Source organism: Hyperolius riggenbachi, chromosome 5 (genome assembly GCF_040937935.1).
Source record: "Hyperolius riggenbachi isolate aHypRig1 chromosome 5, aHypRig1.pri, whole genome shotgun sequence".
NCBI classification, from domain to species: Eukaryota; Metazoa; Chordata; class Amphibia; order Anura; family Hyperoliidae; genus Hyperolius; species Hyperolius riggenbachi.
Window position 1 is genome coordinate 77,205,125 of NC_090650.1, and position 17,396 is coordinate 77,222,520.

At 41.1% G+C, this 17,396-nt stretch overlaps 1 protein-coding gene across 2 annotated transcripts in view; it reads right to left on the reverse strand.

Annotated features, from left to right (window-relative positions):
- DPP6 (dipeptidyl peptidase like 6) overlaps positions 1–17,396 on the reverse strand; it is a 1,780,442-nt gene that overhangs the window by 865,320 nt on the left and 897,726 nt on the right. The window lies entirely within an intron of this gene.

The window sequence follows — 17,396 nt, forward strand, 5'->3', positions numbered from 1 at the left end:
CCCAGCTCCCAAGCCAGCCTAGTACCCATCTCCAGCTCCCCAGCAAGCCTAGTACACCCCCCCATCTCCCCAGCAAGCCTAGCATCAATCCGCAGCCAGCCTAGCATCCATCCCCACCTCCTCAGCTAGCCTACCACCTATCCCCAGCTCCTCAGCCAGCCTAGCACCCATCCCCAGCTCCCCAGCCAGCCTATCATCCATCTCCAGCTCCCCAGCCAGCCTAGTACCCATCCCCAACTCCCCATCCAGCCTAGCATCTATCTCCAGCTCCCCAGCCAGCCTAGCATCCATCCCCAGTCAGTCTAGTTCCCATCCCCAGCTAGCCTAGTACCCATCCCCAGCTCTTCAGCCAGGCTTGTACCCACCCCCAGCTCCCAAGCTAGCCTAGCATCCATCTCCAGCACCTAAGCCACCCTAGTACCCATCCCCAGCTCTGCAGCCAGCCTAGTACCCATTCCTAGCTCTCCAACCAGCCTAGTACCCACTCCCATCTCACCAGCCAGCCTAGCATCCATCTTCAGCTCCCCAGCCAGCCTAGCACCCATCTTCCGCTCCCCAACCAGCTTAGCATTAATCCCCAGTCAACCTAGTACACATCCCCAGCTCCACAGCCAGCCTAGTACACATCCCCAGCTCCACAGCCAGCCTAGTACACATCCCCAGCTCCACAGCCAGCCTAGTACCCATCCCCAGCTCCCCAGCCAGCCTAGAACCCATCTCCAGCTCCCCAGCCGGCCTAAAATCCATTGCAAGCTCTTCAACCAGCCTAGCATCCATCCCCAGCTCTCCAAGGCAGCCTAGCTCCCATCTCCAGCTCCCTAGCCAGTCTAGCACCCATCCCTAGCCAGCCTAGCACCCATCTCCAGCTCCCCAGCCAGCCTAGAACCCATCTCCAGCTCCCCAGTAAGCCTAACATCCACCCGAGCTCTTCAGCCAGCCTAGCACCCATCCCCAGCTCTCCAAGGCAGCCTAGCACCCATCTCCAGCTCCCTAGCCAGCCTAGCACCCATCCCCAGCCAGCCTACCACCCATCCCCAGCTCCTCAGCCAGCCTAGTACCTATTCCCAGCTCTTCAGCCAGCCTAGCACCCATCCCTAGCCCTTCAAGGCAACCTAGCATCCATCTCAAGCTCCCTAGCCAGCCTAGCATCCATCCCCAGCCAGCCTAGCACCCATCTCCAACTCCCTAGCCTGCCTAGTACCCATCCCCAGCCAAACTAGTACACACCCCTAGCTCCTCAGCCAGCCTCTATGTATCCCTAGCTCCCCATCCAGCCTAGCACTCATTCCCAGCCAGTCTGGAGGCTCCAGCCTGAGCCCCCTCCGGCTCTAAACCATGCTCCACTAGGGCTGCCAGGTCGGCTGATGGAGAAAACCGGACAGGGGGTGGAGTTAGGGGCGTAGTCAGAAGCGCACTTTTATGTAGAGTGGGGCTAAGCAATGGGCTTTTTAAAAAATGTTTTTTACAGTATTTATATCGCACTGACATCTTCTGCAGCACATTACAGAGTACATAGTCATGTCACTAACTGTCCTCACCAGTACATGCACATAAGAGACCACTTTTCACCAGTAAATGCACATAATAAGAGACCGCTTTTCACCAGTAAATGCACAAGCATTACATGTAGCAACGTCGGGAAGCGCGGGCTCGGGGGCGGTACTTAAGCTGGCGTAACTTACGCCGCGTAAGCTGGCTGGCTGTGCCTTTGACTGACAGCCAGGCATCGAATCAGCGGTCGCGCAGCGCTGGCGGACGGGTGGCGGGCCTGTTACCCAAAACTGTATTTCAATTGCTGTAATCGTGTTGAGAGACAGCAGTAACATAAGGTTTGACAAGCATGATGTGTGACAGCGTGCTGCTTCTATACAACACCCCCCGAGCTTTGTGTCCCCATCTCTCACTATCTTCCTACCTGTTAGTGCTGGCCCCTGTAGCAGATCCGAAGTTGAACGCCATACTGCTGGTGACGAGTCCTGCACAGTTTTGCCGAATTACAAACTGCAGGAAAACCCCGCTCCCACCATCAGGAGACAGCCTCACTACAGACACTGCGCATGCGCACACAAGTTAGCGCGGCATGTCGTACATCACCATGTCGCAACTTCGGAGCCGTACAGGCCGCCATGTTGGAGGCGGATCTCAGTATTGTGATGTGATGACAAACAGGGGCGGTGCCATATCCACAGTAGTGCTTTCCGAATCCCTATTGCTAATCGGGCAGAATGATCTCTGTGACTCCGAAACGGCTGATGAACGGATGTTTCGGAGTTACTGGCGGCAAGTGGCAAAAGGCATAAAACCGGACATCTTAATTGTCCGGTTTAACATGCCTTTTTGGACAGGACACAGCGGCCAAAAACCGGACTGTCCGGTCTAAAACCGGACACCTGGCAACCCTATGCTCCACTGACTGACCTAAAAGCCCCTGGGCCAATTGGGCTGAGACTCTTGCACATAACTTAATTTGACATTTGGCAAGTTTCATGTCAGTGTAGAAATTCATTACAAAAATGCAAACGGCATAGTACAGTAAAGCATGCTGAAGACAAAAACCTAAGTAATAAAAGGGAGATCGGTGCAAAATATAAGGTGCATAAAACAAAATAGGAAGATCTGTGTATTTGTAAATGACTCACTACTGTTCAGATCACAAACAGCTAGACTCCTGTAGTCCTTTCCTGCACCACCACCAAAATGGGCATGGCAGGCATGATTGCGGGGCCCTCTTCAGGCTCGGGGCCTGGGGCGATCGCCCCACTTGCCCCCCCCACCCCCCCAAAGGCCACCTCTGATACAAAGAATGATACTCGGCAAGTGAAAATTGTTCACAGAACAGCAGCAGTCACATGTCTGTGCTCATTCCTATGAAGAATGAAGGGAGACAGTGGTGGCAGTGGACTGTATAAGCAGTCAGGTAGCAAAATCCTTCCTGACAGGTCTCTAAGCAGCTAAGCAGGGCTGGTTCTACTGGAATTAAAACGGCTAAAGCAGATATACTGTAAGACTGTTTCACACTTGACCACAAAGGCTTAGCTTGAGAAGCAGTCATCTATTGTAAGTACACATCATTAATTCTTACTGACGATGTGGATACGTAACAGCAGTGCGTAAAACAAAATGAGGATACCCATGTTTATGTTAATTCTTCTACTTTCAGCATCAGAAAATGCTGCTGATATCTGTATGTTGCTGATATATCTTACAGAATGTACCATACAGATGCAAACATGATGTGCGAAAATGCCAAATTTTTTTTTTTTTGCATTCATTTTCACAAAAATAATGTCAAATTCGACTTTCGGGCAAAACAATTTTTTCATGTTTTTAGCAATTTTTCACTTTAACCAGTTCACCCCCAAGGGTTTTTATCCTAACGGACCAGAGCAATTTTCAGTTGTCAGCGCTCCTCCCTTTTATTCCCTAATAACTTTATTACTACTTATCACAAGAAAATGATCTATACCTCGTTTTTTTCGCCACCAATTAGGCTTTCTGTGGATAGTACATTTTGCTAAGAATTTTTTTATTCTAAATGCATTTTAATGAGAAAAACAGAAAAAAAAAGAAAAAAAATCATTATTTCTCAGTGTTCAGCCTTTATAGTTTTAAAATTAAACATTCTCCTGTGGATAAAACAAACACGTTTTATTTGCCCAGTGGTCCCGATAATTAAACCGTTTAGATTATGTCCCTACCACAATGTATGGCGACAGTATATTATTTTGAAATATAAGTGGTTATTTTTCTGTTTGTTCTGGCCATAATTACAAGCCCCTATGTAATAAATTAAAATTAATTTTCCCCCATAAAATATAGAATAAAAAAAGCTGAGTCCCTAAGGCAACTATTTATTTATTTTTTTAAGCTGATTTTTTTTTTTTACAAGTGTTTTTTTTGGGGGGGGAGGGTTGGAAGTGTAATTTTATTAATGATGTGTATATACTTGAAAATGTATGTGTTTTGTAGGTGTAATATACTTTTTGGCCACAAGATGGCGCTGGTGAACACTCATAGGACGTGTTCACTTTTTTTTTTTTTTTTACACACTTTATTAAACTGTTACATTTCCTGTTTATGTGAATGGACGTAGCCGCTGTTCGCGGTCACGTCCATTCACTCCAGGCACTGCGATTGGGTAGAGGACTGTTCAGTCCTCTTCCCCAATCGCCCAGCACGGGATCCCGACGGTAATGGCGGCGGTAGCGGCGGACACACGGCGGTAGCAGCGGCGGGAATGCGCGACGTATTAAAACGTCATGTTGCTGTTAATAGCGGTAAGCATGACGTTTTAATACGTTAGGATGGCGGTAAATGGTTAAAAGGTGTGATTTTTGGTGGGTTTTTGTTTCAGAAAGGTAATTTAACAAAAAATTCTGTTCATTTTGGCAAAAATGTTGGCAAAAAATTTTTGGGGCAAAAATTTACATTGCAAAAATATAATGTATTCTCAAATACATTTTGGAAGTCGAAAATAGCATTTTCGATGCGAACATTACTTTGGCGAAAATTCACAAGCAACACAGGATGCCAGTATCACTAATAAATTTAGCGATGCAAAGAAGGATTAGGTAAGAGTTTACAATGGGAAAAACTTGACCACATTCATATTTAATATATTATGAAAAAAAAAAATGAGGATTGGCTATTGGGTGCACGAGAAAATGTAAAACAGCTTTATTAAGTATCAAATCTAAAAAACCTTTACATCATACAAATATAATATAATCTAGAAATTGGAAAATATAGCTCAATTCGCTCAGGCATCGCCTAATGGAAAAAATAGAGGCTGCAGTCCTCAAAAAATCCCCATGTAGGAGTCCCACTCATAAGTCCATGGAAAAAAAAAAGAGAACATTGTCATTATAATATAAGGTGAAGTTTATAGCTAATTGTTATCCCATTTGACCATTTCTTTCCCAGTCTTGTGAGCTTTATGACATATTCATATTTAATAAAGTCCTAAATTGCGGTAATATTCTAAAAATAAGAATTTTTTTTCCATTAAAGGGAAGGTGCGAGCTCCCCCCCCCCCCCCCAGAAAGATCTAATTACCTGGGGCTTCCTCCAGCCCCTGTGAGCCTATTTGTTCCTCGCCGCTGTTCTGGTGTCCCGGGATCCCCTCGGATCCAGATGCTGACCTCGTCAGGTCGGTATCTTCTGCGGCCGTGCTGCTTGCGATTGCGCTCAAGTGGCTTGGAGAGTCCTGCGCCTGTGTAGAACGCTCCAGACCACGTGAGTGTAATTAGGAGCGTCACGGCCACAGAAGAGGCCGACCTCGTGGAGGGGATTTAAGAACACTGGAGCTGTGTCAAAGGGACACATAAGTTGCCAGGGGCTGGAGGAAGCCCCAGGTAAGTAGATCTGTTTTTTTCTTTTCTTTTTGGGAGCTCACACCTTTCTTTTACGTTATACACAGAAAAGTTGATCTTTAATAAAATGCCTTTGCAGCAATACCAATGAAGGGGTTGGACATTCTATATATAGACCATTAAGAAACCTATTTTTTTTTTCAAACATCCTCTTAATATAAAACATATGCAACTCTGCCTAGCTGACAATTACGTTTATGTGATAATTAAACGTTAGCTGTGCTAGTTTCTGATGAGCTTTCATTAGCAATATTATTACTTCTTGATACCAGCCTTTCAAGTTATTTATTTCATGAAATACCAGGAGGAGCATCTGTTCTGCTAGAGCTGTTAAATCTGCCAGTGATGGAAAGCTCAAAGTCTGCTGTGGGTGGCTGAACATTGCAAGGAAGGTAAAGCAATATTTAAGCCTCCGCTCATTAAACATAGCGTGTATTGGCATGATGTTAAATTAATAAATACAGAACAACTGAGCCAGTTGGCATTATTAATTCTACCAGGAAACATTGGGTGGAATGGAGAATGAGCCACTTAGCTGTGTCGCTAAGATAAGGTAGATGGGAATAATGCAACTTTCTAATTACCAAAGAAATAGTAGTCAACTAGTATTTAGAAGAAGGTAACTACAACTAATTTGCTGAGCCTTTAAGCCCTTAGCCCACTAACACATTTGTGTCCGCTTCTGTCCACTTTCAGCATCTGTAAAACTGACGCTGTCTCTGGTTCAAAAGTGGCTTTACCTGGGGAATGCGGCACCTGTAGCCCATTTCCTGTACATGCCTGTACACGGTGGCTCTGGATGTTTCTACTCCAGACTCCGTCCACTTCTTCCGCAGGTCCCCCAAGGTCTGGAATCGGTCCTCCTCCACAATCTTCCTCACGGTCCGGTCACCTCTTCTCATTGTGCAGCGTTTTCTGCCACATTTTTTCCTTCCCACAGACTTCCCACTGAGGTGCCTTGATACAGCACTCTGGGAACAGCCTATTCATTCAGAAATGTATTTCTGTGTCTTACCCTCTTGCTTGAGAGTGTCAATGATGGCCTTCTGGATAGCAGTCAGGTCAGCAGTCTTACCCATGATTGCGGTTTTGAGTAATGAACCAGGCTGGAAGTTTTTAAAAGCCTCAGGAATCTTTTGCAGGTGTTTAGAGTTAATTAGTTGATTCAGATGATTAGGTTAATAGCTCGTTTAGAGAAACTTTTCATGATATGCTAATTTTTTGAGATAGGAATTTTGGGTTTTCATGAGCTGTATGCCAAAATCATCAATATTAAAACAATAAAAGGCTTGAACTACTTCAGTTGTGTGTAATGAATCTAAAATATATGAAAGTCTAATGTTTATCAGTACATTACAGAAAATAATTAACTTTATCACAGTATGCTAATTTTTTGAGAAGGACCTGTATGTGTATATATATATATATATATATATATATATATATATATATATATATATATATATATATATATATATATATACATATATATATATATATATATATATACATATATATACATATATATATATATATATATATATATATATATATATATATATATATATATATATATATATATATATATATACATATATACATATATACATATATATATATATATATACATATATACATATAAATATATATATATATATATATATATATATATATATATATATATATTGCATGGCGAATATCAATCCCAATTATTTCTTGATTCTCTTCTATGTTTTTACTCCTCACTTTGCAATGTATTGGGTTTTTTTCCCCCTTTTTCGATAAAGTTCCTCTTTAACTCTACAGTTCTAACTGAGTAAGCAACGGAGAGGTTACCCTCGCAGACATGGACCATGAGTAATTCTCAGTCACTCGCTGAGGGACCAGAAATCACACTGCACTTCAAGGATTGACCACGACATTTGAAACAAATGCAAATGATGAAAAATTAAGATGCCCTTACATGTCTTAATTATGAACAATCACATGTAGTGACCTTGCTTTCATTTGCATTTGCTTCTAAGACAGAGGTCAGCCTGGGCACAGAAGCAATGGCTCTTGGTTGCACGGTAACACAAGTCGGTATCACTCATGTATTTCAGCCTGGAGGACACTTGTATGAAGCCGTCACAATGCGTTTTTTCTCCAGCTACTACCTCTCTTATTAGGATTGCATGGAAGTAGAGGTCTTTTAATAAAAATAATTAAAAAAAACACACACACATACAGGACAATGGATAAAGCTTAAAAAAAAAAAAGCTTTCCACATCACACAAAATACTGGTATGTGGAAGATCATGTATTCCTATCTTACATAAATGGAGTCCTGCATGTTCAGCATGCTTTCCAAATCACTGATCTTTGTAGCGAACGAGGAGGAAGAATACGTTCTAAAATGCATGCACTATGATTGATTGACACCATCTCCATTTTGATAGATGCGGTAACGGATCCATTTTCTCTCACTCATTCTCACTCATTGATGTCTGTTGTCAGCCGTTGTTTTTGTATACTGTAACAAACATGGAAGAGACAGCTGCGGTGAACAGCGATACCACCGCAGTTGCCTCCATCTCCCTGCCTGGTAATCTGTCCGTGCCTCGGGCGTCTAGCACGCCGAGGACGGGTTTGTCAGCAGCACATAGGGTCGCATTGTCGCGTGCGCGTGCACACAGACAGGACCTTTATGCGGGGAGGAGGGGCGTCAGCTGACCGGCCGGTCGGCTGACGTCAGAGGAGACACTCGCCGCTCCTCATTGGTTGATGGGAGTGGGTGTGCCGGAGGGGTCTCCTCTGCTTCTTAAGCCTTGCCGAATCACTCGCAACTTGTCTGCTGTTGCGAATACTTCGTGTTAGCGCTCAGACCTTAGATAGATCCGGTGTTTTGATCCGGGAGGAAACCGGGGATTTCACACAGAGATAGGAATTGTTTGATAGCTATAATTATAAGTGAGATACTGTATATTATCTGTGTATGACTCTGGCTCGTTCTGACTACTCTTCCACTCAGTGATTCTGTACTTCTGCCCATCTGATCTTGCTGCCGACTCTGCCTGTTAAAACCTTCTTGCCTTTGCCTTCTGATTTTGTACTGTATCTGTCTGTCTGTTTCCAACTCGATTAGTCTGACCACTCTACTCTCACCAGAGGGCCCTTGTCTCTGGTGAGGGGCTCTGTACTGTTAGTACCCACCAGCTCCTCTGGTGAGGTATAGCTAACCTATCAGTACTACTGTTGCACCAAGCACTATACTTTGCTAGTAGCTACCACATTAGCTGTCTGGTATACTTGTATTATTGGCGATTCTGCAGATCACCATATAATCAGGTACATATCTGTAGATCACCTAATAATCAGAACTCTGTTACTTGCTGACACATATCGTTACATATACACTGCAATGCATTTTCTGCTCATTCAACAGACAGGAAACAGAATGCAGTTCTCAGATGATGACTGATGACAACATCCTGTTTACCTAGATGCAGCCTTTTCCTGTGGGGCTGGCTTTTCTCTTCGTGGTTTGTGACTAGGGATGGTCAATGAAATGTAAATTATTTAAGCCAATGTACATTTTATTTTATGTAGCTTACATTTGAACCCTCAAAATATTCACCAATCCCAAGCTGCAAAAATGTACATAAAACTAAGATATTTTTGCATCAACTGGACACGATTTGCATCTTATTGACCATCTCTAAAATTAAATCATTCTGAATTCTCTATGCAAATTGCAGCTTGAAAACAGACCAGTCAAATCCTACCTTAGCTTAATTCAATTGGTCCATTTTTATTCTGTAAATTTGCATATAAAATTAATATAGTTCTGTATCAACTCAGATTATGTAGAAAAGAGTAGATGTGTGTTGGAGGTTTGGAGGTTTCTTTTTTTTATTATTTTCTCAGTTTAACAGTAGAGTTTATAAATTGACATCTGAATCTGGACTGCAAAATTGTTATAACAGTGAAGTTCTAACATTCTGGGACAGTTATTTGTCTTGCCATTTATTACATTGTCTTTCCACAGTTCTATGTCCTTCAGATGTGCATGAAGCTGGAAGAACCTTACAATGGATGTCGGTTTACACTGCCAGACTTCAATTCTGGCATTTTCCCCTTTGTTAATAATCATCATAAAGTAAACTCGTTAGCCACTTCTGAGCTCCCCATACAAAGGCAATTGTATAGCCCTTTTATGGCTACCTATCTAAGGTTACGCTTCAGGGCCCCTGAACTTCCCACCACCTTTTGAGCTTCCCATATAAGGTAAACTTTAAAGCCATTTTTGGCCTCCAGGGCCTCCCTTGTGAACATCACACAATGTATTCTTCAATGCCCCTCTGTGCCACAATACACTATAGTATAATATTAGGGCCTCCTTTACACGGCACACACAAGGCAAACTTCATAGTTTATTTTGCACCTACCATGAAAGAACTTTGGGGTTTCCTTGTTTGCTCCATGAAAACTAAAAATATGGGATACCCTTGCAACCCACATACAAAAGGTCAACTGCAAGGTCCCCCCTGCACTTCCAGCAGTGCACAAAGTCAACTTTAGGATGTGCCTCCAATACAAAATAAACTTCTGACCTTCCATGGAGTCCCCTCCTCAAAGTAAATGTCCGGGCCACCCCACCTAAACCCATCACCAGAGAACTTCCCATATCCTTCTGACCATGACTCTGGTTACCCTTTCAATGGATAAAAACAGTTACCTGATTCTGCTACATTCTCAGTGTTACCCCAATACAAAACAACCCACATGAGAACACAGCTGAATATTTTATCCCTGACTTACTTCAGAAAGCACATCTGAAAGTTTCTTTTTCTATTTTCTGGTCATGTACTACATCTCTGCTTTTGATCTTAAGGAAAGAAAAATCCATCAGTACCTGAAGTTTATGTAGCACTTTCCAACTCAGAAAAAGGCATCACGCTGAGAGACGCTACATACATTGACTCACAGAAGGTTTTTTTTATGAATTGTTTCCCCTTTTTTCTTCTCAGGAGGGGACAGCAGAGTCTTGACACAGAAAAACAGAACCATAAATAAAGCAGAATCCATATGTTACTAAGCCCCTCTTTCATCTCCTCTTAACATTGCATGAAAAGCTGTCACAATCATACACGGGACATAGAAGGATGAACCGCAATCCATTATGAGGTGGAGGAAAAATTATCACAGTTGGGGATTTAATGGAACTTCTGCAAACGCCTATCTGACAGTGTGTTGTGGCGTCCTCTGATGAATTGTGCGCAAGTCTTTGTGCCCGTGCCAGGGTTACTGATGTGTGGCGGGGCACCCAAGAGCCATCTCCTGCATATTGTAAGGTATGGTACCTTGATGCATTCACACACAAAAACTCTCCCCCCCTGCAGATCGCTTGATGTGTTTATCAAATATGATGCTGCATTTGCATTAGTGGAGAGTCCTCGGGGATTGTGTAAATCAGTTTAGGGATTACAGAGGCAAAGGCTCCATGTTCAGACAAGGATGACATCCCAGTGACAATGAACCATGGTGTAATCGGTTAACCCAACCAGTGGAAGGTGAACGTTCTCAGTTGTTAAAAATAGCACACTGAGCCCTACATGAAATTAAATTGCTGATAGGGTCTAAATATTATACATCCTTTCACTTCTTCTGTTTAAAGAACCGTTGTTTCTGAGGGCATAAAATATTTCCTTTTAGTATTCTGTGTGAACAAACAATTACTTAAAGAAAACCTGAAGTGCAAATAAGCTGATGAGAAAAAAGCATTCTGTCTACAGTAATAATCCTAATAATTTCCTAATGGGGATGAGTACACAGATTTTGGACTTTCGCATGAGAAAATCAAAATTTAGAGTTGCAATGCAGAAAAAATTGTGACTCAAGAATTTTTGCTTAACCATTTAAGGACAACTCTAATTGACATCTATGCCCTGTCTTGATGCTGCTGTGAATGGTAGCGTGTAGATTTCAACCCACCGACACCACGCATTCTAGCCACTTTCATCGCTCCTGCTGATCTCGCCGTTATCTCCCCGCTGCAGCTCACTCGCTCTGCCGTCTATATAACGGCAGAGACCTGTGAGCAGGTAAGAAACTGATTTCATTGGCTCCTGACCCTGTCTATCAATGTAAGCAACTCCCATTGGCTAACATTGATAGACATGGTCAGGAGCCAATGAAAGTGGCTCCTGACCAGCTTACAGGAACTCTGCCATCATAGAGACGGCAGAGTGGTTCCTGATGAGCGGCGCGGATGGTGGTTGCGGCGAGTAATATTCCACTTTTCTGGTACCAGCGGTCTCTGGTCCTTTAAGGATACCACAACTGACATGTGGCATAATGAGATAGACATGGGTATGTACAGTGCCTAGCACACAAATAACTATGCTGTGTTCCTTTTTTTCTTTCTCTGCCTGAAAGAGGTAAATATCAGGTATGTAAGTGGCTGACTCAGTCCTGACTCAGACAGGAAGTGACTACAGTGTGACCTTCACTGATAAGAAATTCCAACTATAAAACACTTTCCTAGAAGAAAATGGCTTCTGAGAGCAAGAAAGAGATAAAAAAGGGGGGAATTCTTATCAGTGAGGCTTATTCAATTGATATTTTCTCCTCTTCTGTTTAAAATAACTTTTCAGTACTCGGACTTTACCAAAAAGTAGGTAAGAAATAACTGTCAAAATTCTCAGAATTTTCTTGCTGGCCAATGGCTCTAAAGACATTTTATTTATAATGTGAAAATATAATATGAATCCCCCTAGCAACAAGAAATTGGATTGGGCTTTTCGTGTCCACGTGCCTCTTAAACACTCTTGTACCTCAGTAGTTTCTTGTTAGCAGACTGAGATCAGTGTGGTCATAATCAGCTAATTACGAAAATGTTCACCTAAATTTTTGCAATTTCGCCTATACGTAATTACTATTTGTACATTTAATTGATTTCGTATAGTCATTCATAATTTTGCGTAAAATTTCACATATTTTTTGCATAATTTCATACCGACTTTGGCAGTGAATAGCAAAGCGCCCATACATGCAATTGACACCAAAATTGCTACACGTGTTAAGGAGAATGGTGGGTACAAGTAAAAAAGAAAAAAAAGAATTTTCCATAAAGACTTTGTAGTTTTCGAGAAAATTGATTTTAAAAATGCAAAGAAAAAATGTTTTTTAAACTCAAAAAAATAACAGTTTGAAAACTATTTTTCCTTGCATTTTTAAAATCAATTTTCTCAAAAACTACAAGGTCTTTTTGAACACTTTTTTTTACTTGCACCCACAATTCTCCTTAACATATGTAGGAATTTTTGTAGCAATAACATGTATGGGGGTTTCGATATTAGTCAGTAAAGTCAGCACAAAAGTATGCAAAATTTCACGAAAATTAAACAAAAAAATTACGTGAAATTATAAAATATTTCTATTACATACGAAATTAATGATGATTTCCCCTGAAATTTCACATTACGATTATGATGCGTAAATGCAAATTTTGATGCGAAATTTCACACATGCGAAATTTTGGTCCACCACTGACTGAGATTGTCATCTGCATCCCACTTCCTTAAAGAGGAGCTGTTAGGTATAAGGTCTCAGAGAAAATAAACACATATATCAGTAGCTAAAGATTGGCTGTACTTACATTACATATGCATTTCACTGTCCACGTTTGGATTTCACAGAATTTTTATATAGTATATGCAGAGATAGATGCTCCTGACAGCTCATGGCAGGCTCCATGTTTTTCTGTCAAATGTGACGTCATGTCCTGCCTGCTTCCTGATCACAGAAAAGCTGGTACTAAATAACACAGTGTGCAGTGAATATTAATGAGCCATGTGGCTAGGAACAATAGCTGACTCCTGCAGTGTACTCTGCCCGAGATTTATCAGTGCTACGCGCTGGACTGATTACACAAGCTGCTGTAACGTCTCATTAGCAGCCGAGGGGAGGGCCCCAGAATGCTTTGCAGTTTAGTATGCGGCTTGCGTCCTTATGGGTCTATAACAGCCTTTAAGATAAGCACACATCAAAGGTAACTGAGATTTTTATCTTCACTAATTGCTTTTGGGCTTCCTTCTAAACTGTTTAACACAGGAGAATAGAGGTTTAAATTAGCTTCTGCAGCCTGACAGTTACTCTTTAATGTAGACACAACTTTTTTTCATAAGTTATCTCTCTTTATCTGTTTTTCACCGTGTGGCCCATTTGCAATTAGCTTTTTCTTCTAAATGAAATTTTCAAATTTGTCAATAAAATGCCTTTTAAATCACCAGAAAACAATAAAATACTTAAAATAGTTTTGATAGTACTTTTCCACCTACAACTTGGTACTTTTTGAATTTTCCCTCCAAATCAGTGACACAGTCACTGTATAGTTAGAACATCACCTTATAGGGGCTTCATAAGTTCTACCATTTATAACTAGTGGAGGTTTAGACTCAACAGTGTTTTTTTTTTGTGGGAGGTTGAGGGTCCAGGTCAGGGAGGTTGCTGGGGGTGCAGGGTGGGCAAATTTTTAATGATTTTTTTAATGTTATATACATTTGGATTAATAAAGTATTCTTTGATACAGTAATCAATTATCTGTGATTTGTGCTCAACCGGGTCATACCCACTTTTATTTTCTATCTCACTATTTTCTGATTTTTGAATTTTAAAGATGAAATACTTTCTCCAAAAAGAAAACTTAGGAAAAAAAATGTTAATTGCATATGGACCAAACATATCTCTTTAAAGTGTACCTTAAGTGTCCCAAAAAAATTGAGTTTTACTCACCTGGGGCTTACCTCAGCCCCCCACCGGGTCCCGCTGGCGGCCACTTCCGGTTTCGCCGTCAGGACCCGTCAGGCTGGGGAATGCGGCTGATACTCCCAGCCAACATAGCACGCCTATGCGGCCATATGTCCGCATACGGGTTCCTATGCGGACATATGGCCGCATAGGGGTGCTATTTTGGCTGGGAACGCGTAGTATCAGCCGCGTTCCCCAGCCTGACGGGTCCTGACGGCGAAACCGGAAGTGGCCGCCAGCGGGACCCGGAGCATCAGAGCGACTCGTTGTGGGCACCGATCAGCTGCAGGGGGCTGAGGTAAGCCCCAGGTGAGTAAAACTCAATTTTTTTGGGACACTTAAGGTACACTTTAAAACCTTCTAAGGTAACCTTCTAAAAAAAAGTACAAAAAAAAGTGAAAAAGTATTATCAAGGTTGAATTGATCTGGAAAACGTATTCTAAATATTTTTTTTTGATTGAAAAGTGCTGATAAAAATTGCTTTACAAATATGGTGAAAACTAAGGAGAGATAATTCAGGAGGTAAGTTTTGTGAATCAGCCTGTAATGCAGGAACGCTGCAAAGGGTTTACGCAGCATACCACAGAACCCAGACGGATGCAACATAAAGGCCAGATTCATCTGCTTTCCAGAGAAACATACAGTGGAGGGTAGTAAAAATAAGATACTTCCACTGATGTGTACTGGGTGGAGATCTGAACTCAAAGAGTAATGAAAAATAAAGGTTTGTTTTGTAGACTGTCTTGAGTTCCCCTTTATGAAAGTTATTCAATTGGTAAAACATTAGTATAGTGCATTTTACTCTGGGACAACTTGGGAGAAAAAGTGAATTGGATTGGCCCAATGAGTTTTGTCATTTGGAAAGTTCAGTTCCAACAGTAATGCTTACAATTTACATGTATTAACACATTTGCTTTAAAAGTTTGCCTTGTTCAGGTTTTGAGTTAGTTGGACTTTTAAGTCTCTGGGGCTTTTTTTGTGCCTATAGATGTTTTAGGTGTAAATCTAGCTTTGTATAATGTACCTCCACTCAGCGTGTCCCTGTGGAGCTCTGATAATGTCAGATTTATCAAAGACTGCAGGTTCCTTACTCAGGGGACAACTGTAGTGTGAAACGCTCAAGCAAATCTTAGGCATAGGAAGCAGATAAAGAGCCCAAATAAAACAATATTATATGGCTGACAAAATGATGAGCTTTCTTCTTAATGTCTCAGTGTTGAGGTTGTTTTCTACTAGAAATTGTTATGGCACCACAATAACACAGTTATTTTTTACCTATACCCAAGGCATACTTTGTGTTTGGGAATTATTGTGACGAAATAGAGAAAAAATGTAGCAGTGCACAAACGGCTCTGTGTTACTGCACAGTGGCTCGTGCCAGAAGAGGCCCTGATGGTAAGAAGGGGCGTGGCATGTGGAGGGGGGCGGAGGACAGCGTAGGAAGCTTCTGGAGGATTCCCTCTCCTTAGGTAAGTATTTCTTTTTTAACTCTGTGATGCCTCGGGTATTATTTAATGTCTGCGCTCAGCAAAGGGGGACCTGAGGATGGCTTGGGAAGCCTCTAAAGGGTGCATAGGCTTCCCTCTTCTTAGGTATTTTTTTAACACCTCGGGTACACTTTAACTCCATCAAGCACACATGGAACTACCACAATCAACATATCCAAGACTGGACCAATCGGCACTCACCCATTAGCAACTGTAAGATGCAGTGTTGCTCACAAGTTTTTCGCCAAAGTCATTTTCACAACGAAAATGCTATTTTCGATTTTGAGAATTGTTCATGCAAAATAGGCTAGTATTTTCACGTTTTCGCTTTTTTCACAAAAACACCCCAAAAATTTATTTTTACCACGAAAGTGCAAAAAACTCAATATTTTTACCATAAAAAAATCGTAAAAAGCACGACAATGCTGAAAATTATATCTTTTTTTAACTACAAAAAATAATAATCAAAATTTTACTGTAAAAATTCGCAAAAAAGTGAAAAATAAAACTAATTTTTGATGGAATTTTTGCTCGAAAATTGAATTTATTTTTGCGAAAATTCATGTGAAAAAAATATTTTCGCTCATCACTGGTCAGACCCTTTGAACAGCTCCAGGTATCTCTGGCAACCACCCAGCATCTTACTGAGTCACTCCCAAGGCATCCGACTGCCATCTGTGCTGCCTGGCGGTTATTCTGAATATTAAATAATAATGAGACTTCAGTATATATATATATATATATATATATATATATATATATATATATATATATATACATATATATACATATATATATACACACACACACACACACACACACACACACACACAGTATATATATCTACACACACACATATATATATATATATATATATATATATATATATATATATATATATATATATATACACACCAGTGTTTGGCACCTACTGTGCATTTTAATTTCTGTAAAACTGCCAAAGGATAGAGACGTTTGGAAGAGAAAAAGTTTTAAGAAAAAAATTCCCTACAAAATTGGAAACCTTCAGCTGGTAGGCATCCGTGCTATTCTAAGACAGGCATAAAGCACCTTGTGTGTTTGTGGATCCAAGGCAAAAAAAAAAAAAAGAAGATAAAAACCTTTTTTAAATTGAGAGGAGACAGAGTTCTGTAGCTATTGCATGCTTGTTACCATCCACAGCTGTGCGCCTCTTTCCAAAGCAATCATTGTAGGAGGCAATCTGCCTTAGCAAGAAATGTTTATGCTTGGAAACACTTGATAATAGCACCGATGTTTGTGAGAATATTGAATGTAATGATGAAGACACCCAGTGGACTGACAGCTTCCAATAGGTATTTTGCCGGCTATTTCAGGCTTCTGCTCAGATGCAGTATATCCACAGTGCAATACGGTGAGCTTTACAACAAAATGAGGACAAGCCACACATATGCAAATATCCAGCAATTCATTAGCAGGCACTTACTGGCCCTTTGCCTCTCTTAGCCTGTGATCAAGTAGAACTAAATTCAAGTAAACAAAAGCCTAGAAGATAGAGAATATAGCAACGGTAAAATTGGCCCACTGTTTAAAGTGAACCTGCTTTGAAAATAAACTGATGACATAAACAATTGTATTTATCCTCCTACTTTTAAAAACGACCTTTTTTTTTAGATCTATCATGGTTTTATTTTATATGTAAACATTTACAAAGTAGAATGAATATTTTGTTGTCCCTGCTCATTGACAGCCTATTAAGTGTCCCAGA